We start from the raw sequence: 11,022 nt of genomic DNA on the forward strand, positions 1-11,022 counted from the left end.
CAGGAACGGAAAAGGCAATGTAGAGATGTAGGCGGTTTTTAATAGCCCCATGGTTGCAGTAATCAAACCTCAATGCATCAAGTGAATGTGGTGGAACATTGAACTCTTCCTGCGAACGGCAGCTCATATTTGCAAAACAGAGGCTAATTGTGAGACACATCCAAAAAGGCCAGAGATCCGCCCAAGGGCGCAGTGGAAAGGGATTGTAATCAAACGACGGCTCTGCAAAGAAAACCTCTTTAAGGTGAAAGAATTTTGCAATTTCAAATACTGGTTTTTCCGTTAGATTAGAAAAGAGTCTCAAACAATTCAACCAAAATGTCCTCAGAAAATCTGTTTCAAATGCGTCAAGATATTTGCTTGTAAGCTCGCCAATTCATCAATGCAACATCTTAATATTTTGAAGCCGAGTTTAGGGTGAGGTCATCGGTTCGTAAAAGAAATGAAATCCAATCATTAGTCGCTGATTAAAGAAAATAATAATCGAAGAAAATGGTTTTTAAAACCAAGTAGTGCGTCAAAACATTTATGGCACTTAGCATGCTTAACATGATCGTATATTACGATCAAATTACAACTCGAAAAGAGTGATGAGCTTCACAGCTCCTCTAACGACAGTGAAACAATACGGCAGCACGTTCAACAACAAAACAAACCGACAACGATAATCACATTAGATGAATATATCTGCGCCAACAACCAAAAAATAAACACAAATTGAATCATCTAAACAATTAATTGAAATGCATGAACAGCAGAAATTTGCGCCTTGGACAATCTTTTGTCACCACTAGATGTTGTATTCGCTGCGGCAAGAGTAAAGGCAAAAGTTATATATTTGCCATAGAAAATAACTGTCGATTGAATGATCAAAACGGTTTCTGTAAATCATAGAATGCTTCTCGAAGTTAACCTCTGAAATGATACACATTTGAAAATCCACGTTCATACTATGTCCCAAAATATATGACTGCTATAATGAGAATTGGAGCTTCAAAATGCACCTTTTCTAATGAAGTGATCTCTGCGGTCCAAGTCAGCAAAGCAACTAATGCCTGCATTTTTGCGTTCCAATATGCGGGCATTTAACTTATTAGAGATATATATCCTCCTACTATTCTTTGATCGGCCAAGTCTACCTCCCCAAACAGCGCGAGTGATTCAAAGCTACTCAACGGATGTTGGAGATTCCTAAAGCAAAATAGTGCTTGAATTGTGAGAATCATCACTATCTATTTAGTACCAGCCAGGAGGATCAAGCCCCGTGCGCTGAGATGTCAGCCGAGAAACCTCACAGCAAACGCTTTATTTCCACAAAAGCCGCTTGAATGAAATCCAACGTACCAAAAATTCATTTCTAGTCAGATCAATCATCACGATCTAATGAAGATCCATCTGTCTCAAGTCGCACGTTGAAAAGATTCAAAAAAATTCATGTGCCAGCCAAACAGCCCAATTCATCTCAGAACCTTAATGCAGCAGCTGATCAAAGTCTCCATGAACGGAAAGAAGCTTTTGTCGTTAAGAACTGCAGGAAATGGAAGAAATTAACCAAGGATTAGCTTTTGACTATTATTTTGTGCAATCATAAATGGTATGGAATGCCAGCGTTGAACGTTGCATGTCAGAATTCGCAAATACCAAGATGATTTACATATCTTCAGGACATGCCGCTGTGTTTGGGTTCTAAAGCCACAACGGATTTCTCCCTGCGGTGCATTAACGAAGCGCAAAGAATTAAAGAGCATTGATGAGTGTCTTATACCACCGAAGTGGAAGTTGTGTGAGAGCCTCAATTGATTTGTGCTATATCAAGCTTTTCAGTGAGTATTACACAATGGCACACTGAATGACGTCGTTTCATGAAAACTTCAGCGACCGTATCACAATGAAAGATAATTCTGTGCGATTTCAGTTTATGAATCCCGAATTGCACTATTGCGACAGAATCAGAATGGGTTGTGGCAAATCCGTACTTGATTTCTGATTTACCTGTTTTGTTACTATCATCCATTTCCTCGACTTTGAAATCCTCGAGCGACCTCCTTCGCTGTGCAAAGATCGCGACATGTAACAATTTCTTGGAAGACATCTACAGTTATCAGTACTCTCTTTTACAAAGCCGAGCATGATTCAAAATGATTTTATGATTATCACTTTTTTCTTGAACATCTTATTTAAATTCGATTTTTCATATTCTTCTGGAGCAGCCATTCCATCTGCAACTCCTCTTATAAGAGACGCAGGCCAATTTGCAAAAAGAATTCGGTTGTTAATTGTAAATCTGCGATCAGTTCAAAACAACTGAAGTACGTTCTCAATGGCATCAACTTCTAGTGGTCAAACTTATTTGCTACTCAAACAAATAGGACGTCCTCATCACCTACGGTGTTTCGCCCTATCTGATTCGCAATGATAGACTGCGCATCAAATCCAACATGCTCAACATTGTTGCACATTACTCTATTTGGCAAGTCAACTTGGAAGGGGTGCCACCAAGTCGTTATCAGCTTCTCTCAAAGAAGAACCGTTGATCTCTGTATTTATTACTGCGTCATCCACTTGAAGATCAGCATCAAACACTTCAGCTAAGACTGAGTCTCCCATAGAAGCTGGCTGTCGTGCCAAACGCTGAAGCATCATATGCCTTTTGTTGTCAAAATCGTTGCATGACTTCCGTTGGTTTGCGGCATCTTTCAATGATTTTCTACTAACGTAAGCGAATGCAGTTGTTCTGCGGCGTTCAAAAGTTCATCACACCAACGATTGTTAAGCAACACTTTTCTATAAGTGAGAAGACCAATTAGAGAGTCACTCGATTGAGTGGCAACCTTCTCTGCGTTACTTGATTGCAATGCAGCACAAGTTGGTCAATAGCAGCCGTTTCACCAGCTGAGTGGCACTTTTAGACAATGCCATAATATTAATTAATTGTTTTAAACAGTCTGCTTCATTCGATGACGAAATAGGGCTCGAAATTGCAATCGTCACCCGGTCTTGATATAACCAGTTTGAACGGCAAATGCTCCTGAAATCTGCGCCAAGTAAATGGACAGTTGACTGCGGTTCCGATCCATTTCAAATACAGGTCGTGGAATACAACAAGAAATTATCTGCCAGTGCTTATCCAATGGCAAAGGGTGTTCCAATCAATCATTAGTTTGTGTGAATCCACAACATCAGCTTTGATATCCTCTTGGTGATAAAGAGTTCATCCAACGGAGCAAGCGTGGCTGCCTTCAAAATATAGACTGAAGCCAAAAGAGTTAGGGCAGAAGAATCTATTTGTTTTTTCGATTCATCTCAGCGAACATTTGCGAATTGAATCTCCTCCTGCTCATCTGATTCCATGCTAGAAAAAGAGAGAAGGAACTGCATAAGAAAGTACCCTGAAACCGAATGCCTGTTTGAATTCTAGCAATCTGCGCATAGATCATTTAGCATTTGGTGACCATACTCCTGAGAGGCTTGAAAGAACCGTATTTTGATCTCTTGCCGCCAACGAAATGATTGTTCTCATCGGGCGACTTCAGTTGTATGACCTCCAACGAGTTCGATTTTCATCTCAGTTGTGTGGCGGCCATGCTTTCATGTCGTTTTCAGCGCATTAAACTTTTATTTCTGCATCCACATCTTGCTTCGATTAATCCAAAACCCTCATTAGGCGGCTTGAGATACACTGACTGCTCCTAGTATCTCAGGGAGATATATCTCATCCCCCTACAGCGACCGGAATAACATCACTTCAGATGCTGCACTCATACTGCAAAAGATCTACAATTCAAATCACTGGATATCGCCGATCAAAATAACAGACTTAATGACACCAGTTCATATGAAGATGTTCAAAAAGCTGTCAATCACAAACACATATATTATCCTGAACATCGTGCATGCACAATTCATTTAGATGGTATTGCAGATATTTGCGGTGGTGCATGTTCAACAATTATCCATCTATCTAGGCCCAAAAGAGTTCCTGAGGATGATGTTGCTGACGTTGGACACTTACGTGAATGGTTGATAAATTGTTCAATGGAGTTCGTTGAAAACTGATTCCTTTGGACGAATATTGGTTCAACCCATATTGCCACTGCTTCCGTTTAACAAGCTGTTCTTACGAAGTGTTCAACGTTGCCTGGCACTTGAAGTACAGGGCAATAGATTAGAACCTCATTATGAATTTGGTTGGTGATCTTGCTGTAGGAAGCCCAGTGAGCCGGCGTTCGGAGGGTGCCATGCAGAGTGGCACAACATGCAGCAACTAACATTTCAAATCCGTCACTAGCAGCAGAAAATGAAATTTGGTTAATGCAACTCTTCTTACTGAACCAAACTGAGTCCAGAAAATTTGTAAGAATATGTGAGACATCTTCTTGCATTTGCTGCCTCAGATGCACTCCGGGTTCCTCAAATGAATGTGACATCGGCTTTTCCATATGGTATCATTGGTCATTAAATTGAAATCAAATACGCTGGTGAACTTCCCAATTTTCAGTATCCTCTAAAAGATTGAAAAATAAAGTGATCAATTCATTTTTCCAACAATATGTTCGTTTTGGATTTCATAGATGCAAGGTGGTCTCAAATTGTTTCGGATTTACTGGAGCACTCCCAAGCAACTCAAACAACTTTTACCAAACTTAAAGCACCTCGGCATGTTAATGATATCAGTCTAGGATTCCATTAATGCCACTTGTTCAACGTCGGGGGTCAGCTTGTTTAACTTATTTTTTTTTTTCTTTGTCGAGAATGAAGCATCTTCGACACAACTTGGATGAATTTAGCTGTCATCATCTTTGACCAAATTGCAATAGTATTTCTGGGTACTGATAGATGTAAATCAGGTTGATGGATAAATAGTTCAAAACGATTGAGTTCAATTAGCCGCGCACACCAATGTTGATAAACCCATAAATGTTGTATCGTCAAACCGATCTCTCAGAAAAACATGCTGCGACTGATTAACTTGCGGATGAATGTTGGATTGGCTGTCTTTGGTTGAATTATGATCACGGTGTGATATTGCGGTCTTTTCTTGGCTATGAAGTAAATAACCTGGCGGATTCATCGGCAATGATTGCAAGTTTCCCACTCCCTCATGAAATATTTGAGTGATATCGAGAGAGAATTTTTTCATAAAATGGCAGCCATGTCAGAAGTTGTGGTGCATTCTGACAGCAATGTGTTGGAAGACGTTAAAGATTGAAAATCAAATCAAACCGCTTTATGTTTCAAACAGTTGTAAGACCAGATAGAAGGAATGCAAATAGCCGGCCTCAGTTAAATTAGAGATTTGCCAACTGATGATTACTTTCCTTACAGTGGATTTAAATCATATTTGGCTTTCAATGACGGTGTTTAAATTGGTTGATAAGAATGTTTAAAAAAGCTGTCCTTACGGCGAAATCTATGCTATTACCAACTTTGTTCAAGATCCTGTTAATCACCGAACCGTTTGCGTATCTCAATCAGATTACAATTTATACGAAGGTAATCCTTTGATCAAATTTATTTCAAAGAGAAAGAAGAAAATGCACGTTCCTGATATGTAAAATATGAATCTTAGTCTTTCAAAGTTTGAAGAACTGGATGAATTACTTAATTTACTCTATTATTGACGTCTGCGCATCTCCTCTTGACTTTCTACTGAATATTTTGGGTTGAGAGGCTCCCAAAAATCTAGCTTTGGTCATGGGAAGTCTGTCACCCGTCTGCCCTCGTGACCCTTCTTGATCTGAGCAGGGTCCCCATTAAATGAGAGGCCGATCTCTTTCTTCGTTTTCATATTTCTACACTTCTTTACCATAATATTTCATTAACGATTTGCTAAAACAGGTCGTCAGCCAAATTGAAAATGATTGCTCGCAAGAATGAGAAATTCTTATGGACACTGCCACTTCTGCTGTGCGGGATTCAGTAGTAAATCTCATAGGTGCATGATTTAGCTCTTTAGCTCATGCATTTAAGGATACAGAAGTCATTCTTGCTCATAATGATGTGCCACACAAAGCTTTCGGTGGTTTAGCTCCCGTTTGCCATTAGTTAATTAATGGAAGATGTGTTCATATTGAATAAGGAAATCAGCTGGCAAGGAGGATGTACGGCCGCCAACTGTCAGCTAAGTTGCAGACGCTTTACGCTACTATTCGTGATGAAGCAGTTACTATTATGAGCGGCTATCGATCTTCTTTTAAAGTGGTAAATCTTTATTTTAACGAACGCCATTACAAAAAATAATTTGATGAATTTCATTGCTTCATCTTCACTGTCTACAATGATGATTGCGATTCCGGAATGGTTCAGTCCGCTCCTCAGTTCAAAAGCATTCACGCTCTCAATCATCTTAATCAAATTGCAGCGTTCACCAAAGTGCTTTTACTAATGGAACGGTCTTTCCCAGTATCTATGGTGATGATGCCTGAATGGTGCCTCAGAATCATCCGCGACTGTTTTTGTTGCAATGGATCCCTTCAAAGAGCCAAAAGGGATAAAATGGGCATCCTAACGTTGTGGCAGAAACCGACATTTGGTTAGTGAGTGTCTGGTAGCACGCCCAGTTCCAGCTGGGTTGCCAGCACCAGTCGATCCTGCTGTTGCTGCAGCCGTTGGGGATGCCCCCAAAATATGAACCATTTTGTTTCCATGGCCGTTGCAAGTAACCCCCATCCTAATGTTGATTTGCAACACGATTAATTTTGAATTCGGTGTTTCCCATCATTTGGCAGCTGACGCTGATTGGTTCGGCGACGCAACTTCTCAGTCACAAGAACTTCCAGCTATTGGAGATTCTATCCTTGATGTCAATGGTGTTGGCACTGCGAAGCCTCTCCACAATAGATCATTTTGAAATGGTCTTCATGGTCCCCATGGGGCAAATGCGATTTCCATCCTAGCTGTTACAAAGGGCCATCCTTGGCATCCAATCAAACATGATTCAACCCTTATCAGATGCATTTCCGTTGCTGGTGGAACAAAATGGGAACAATTTGAACCAGGAAAAACGAGTTAATGATTTAAGAAGTCGTCTACGAATCACTCAAGTGCTGCATTGGCTGTACGGTTCTTTGATTCTCATGGGGGGATCCCTGAAGAAGGTGTTGCCAGCAGATGTCGTCTTTTCACCCTTGATGACGATTACCGAAGCGTTGTCGTTGCCGCTCCCATTTCTCTAGGATTATCGGACGCTGCCAAGATGATATTTTATATTCAACTTTCCCAACAACAATTCTTTGAAAAGATGGTTTGTACTCTGGGATCTTATAATGAGTGTGCATCCAAGCTGTTCAATAATTATTGTCAAACCGAAAACGTCAAACATCAAGAGTACGTTTCAATATAGACCCATCAAATTTGGCTCAATGAACAATGGCTAAATGCAACAAAGAAAACAGCCAACCGTAAGCTATATAAACCCAACAATCGTCAATTGTTGAGAAATCATGTTTGCAAGTGTGCAGTGCATTTATGAATTTTGCTCCTACTTGGCCTGCCATCTTGCAGTTTGCTGTTTTGGAATTATATGATCCATGATAGTCAATTGCTGAAGTGTTGAAATACCTTGGATGTGCATTCCACTATAGGATTCTTAAAGATATCAGCCAAACTAAGTTACGTTACTGAAGTGTGCTTTTTAATTTTGTTGCGTACGGCAAGACTAGCAAGGCCTACCAGGAGTACTAGCGTGATAACACGTGTCTTTATTTCAGTTTCATTTATTGTTTTGATGGATCAAAATTTAATAGTGAGAATGCACCATTTGCGGCCTGTGTTCCAACAACTCAATTTGCTTCTTGACAGTCATGTAATACCGGTAGGATTCTTGGAGAAATCCGTCTTTTGCCAGGAATGGCAAAAATAACACGACTAAATTTGTATCAGAAATTTCATCACCGGGTTACTCCAATAATGACGATAAATATGTTGACATCAGCTCAAATGATTAACTGACAAATTGTGTTAAAGAAAACCAATTGAATTAGAAGAAATCTTTTTCATTCAAAGCAGCTGCTAATTAAGTTGGGAATGGTAACACTGGTGTTGAAGCTGAAGTGGACCAACTTGCTCGAACAAAAAAATCATGTTAACAAATTGTTCATCAGATTGAAAATGCAGTTCAATATTAATCAAATTATTCATGAGATGCCACTGAAGTGAGATCTTTGCTGAGATGCCTGGCCGTTAGTTTTGCTGCCGCTACAACTACTAACTCAAATTCCGCAGATTCAATGTCGAGAATTCTTTGTCAATCACAGCTTTAGGCAAGGCTTGATATAAATGCTGATCTGTGGGTGAAACTGCCACTTGAAAAGGACCTGTTAGCTGTCAGTGTGAATGTGCCATGAAGTCAGCACTAACTGGAGAGTTTGCTGAAGCAACACAAGCTGCCCAAGAGCTTTCAGGGTTTGCCGGTATTAACTATACAAAGCAATTTTCTCCTGTAATTAGATACGAAAATGTTACAGTCCCCCTTGCTGTTTGAGGATGGCACACAACCACGGCAAGTGACATTGCTTTCACAACTGAAGTTTGTCGTGCGGTGAGTGAGGCAAGAAAACATATCAAACACTCCCATTGATTTGCTAATGTTCAATATCCTCCAATTTAATAAAAGTTACCAATTCAATTTGTGGAATCAAACAGGTTCTTGTTGGCTCATACAAGAAGGCCCGAATGGGTATTCATCCTTTGGATTTCAACTAAACTCAGCTCAGCAATGTGTGCTACATCTCTCAACGAACAAACAGCACTAAGTGCTAGAACCGTATGACAACCATTTGAATTTTGCCGGATGATCTGATGCAATAGTAAGGTTGCACATCTGATACCTCTGTTTTTTGTTCACAACATATGACTCTCAACATATTGCGGTTGATCACTCGAGCTTGATGTTGCTCCGAATTATGAAGAAATTGTTTAGTCCTTCTTAACATACGACAGGTTGATATATCATCGTTTGATAAAAGATGTCTCCAATCTGCTGGCTACACTATTGCTGATAAACTTTTACAAAATCACTTATCAAACAGATAACTGTGAGATGGATCTTGATGAGTCAGCACTTCGCACATCAATTGATGCATGATTGCATTTCGCAGGAAACTCGATACCAAATGATGTTCACTTTCAGTTCGGCCCCTCAGTGGACACCTTGATCAACCTTGCGTGAATTGACTGAGTTGTGCCAAAAGAAACAACCATATTTGGACACTAATCCATTGACTGTTCTTTACAAAGCTTCCTCTTCAGTGGGGATTGTTGGAGAGTTAGACAATGAATCGGCTGGGGCCCTTCGCAATCGAAATGTGCTGGGGGATATATGATTATCAGTAGTCCAAAACCTGCGACATGTCTTCCAAAAATGAAGCACCCAGGGTCTTTGCTGCCATGTGAAGCAGCATAAGATTTGCGTACAGAAGCAGTCGAACAAAACAGTGTTCTTTATCAAAGTCCTATATTATCTCGGCCCCAAAGAAAAACATTAATCATCTACTGAAATCACAATTATGCAATCTTCTTTGCTATCCATCTTCCCAATCAAAAAAACTCCAAGAACATTTGAATGAGGTGCCATATTATAAGAGGGTTGTGAAACGTTGCTCCTCAATTCACCAGAGTTGACACAAAAGGTAATATTGCTGATTTGTTCACTATGGCCTTTAGGAAACCTGTGTTTAGGTTTCTCGGTTAATTTCTCCAAAAACGCAGTTATTTTTAGCTCGGCGTTTGTTGTTTACTTCGTCTTGGCTCTATCTGATTATCATTGTGTGGTTCATCTTTGTTGATGATGCTTGAGAGTTGTTGAGCAACTGCTTAAAAGAGTGTCCTAACAGAATTTTCTTTCTGATACTATTTGTTTGTGCTACTGGTCTTCATTACCATTTGCTAAATGATTATGTTCGGATAACAAGTAGTTCACTATAAATCTGATTTGAATAGTTTTGGATTTTTTGATGTTGAATTCTGTTCAGCATTTGATTTTATTTTGAAGTCAGCGCAAGTAGCCTGAACAGCAGTTTGCAAAAGTGGCTGCTTGCGAGCAACCGACCAGGCGAGCAAATAAACTGGTCGGGAAACTGACTCGACGCACGAGGGAATCAACTGCCTATGCCCACCGATGGAGGGGCCAGATTAGGGTTTCTGGTTTGAAGGAGATGCCAGAATTCCAGGAGGATGCACTTGTTTAACCAAAGAATGTTTCTACTTAGAAGGCCGTAGTAGGGATTCGAACTCAGTCCAAAGCTCCTGTGTGCAGACCACTCCAAAACATGTGTCTCACTGACTTCTGGTATCCGCTTACCCATCTCGATAGTTGGGTTCAAACCCTCTAAATAGTTTATCCTCCATGACCCGTTCTTCTTAGTTACGGATGGCAGTTAAGGGGGTGATGTTTTGAGCCTCCCGGACGTCACAATTTGGTGTTCCAATGAATGTCTTCGTTCTCCTGCAGCGACGCTCAGTGAGTTAACACTGATCTATATAAAAAGATGCAGCCAATTTGCACAAAATATTATGCAAACAGATGATTGCCTAATGAAGTACCTTGAACACATCGCCAGCCTTTTAATAATGGTGTAGATAGATTGAGGTGCGTCACTGAAGCAGAATGGAGAGAGAGCCGAGAACCGATATCTCGACGTCCAGAGGGCTGACAACAGCACCCCTTAGCCCGATAATGAACCTTCCAACAATGAGCTAAATACAGTTGATTATTTCAGAGAAGATGCAATTGACTTTTCGCGTTACCAGAGCAGTTGCCTGGTCCGAATGTGAGACATAGATTACCAAGCTTTTCTGGCGGCGCAGTGAAATGGGTTTTGATTCCAAACCCAGCTTTCAAAGGAAAGATCTTGAGGTGATGTCAGTGGATGTTTGGGAAATACTGGCCTGGGTGTTGCACCAGGATTGCTTCTCCAAACTTTGAAGTTAGGGGGCATGGCCAGATCATTTGCTATATGTGTCAAGAGCTTTTCCCGGCCACTTTATTAATTTGGTTGTCTTCCAAAGCAAGGTTTTCTTATC

This window comes from Ascoidea rubescens, assembly GCF_001661345.1.
Source record: "Ascoidea rubescens DSM 1968 unplaced genomic scaffold ASCRUscaffold_9, whole genome shotgun sequence".
NCBI classification, from domain to species: Eukaryota; Fungi; Ascomycota; class Saccharomycetes; order Ascoideales; family Ascoideaceae; genus Ascoidea; species Ascoidea rubescens.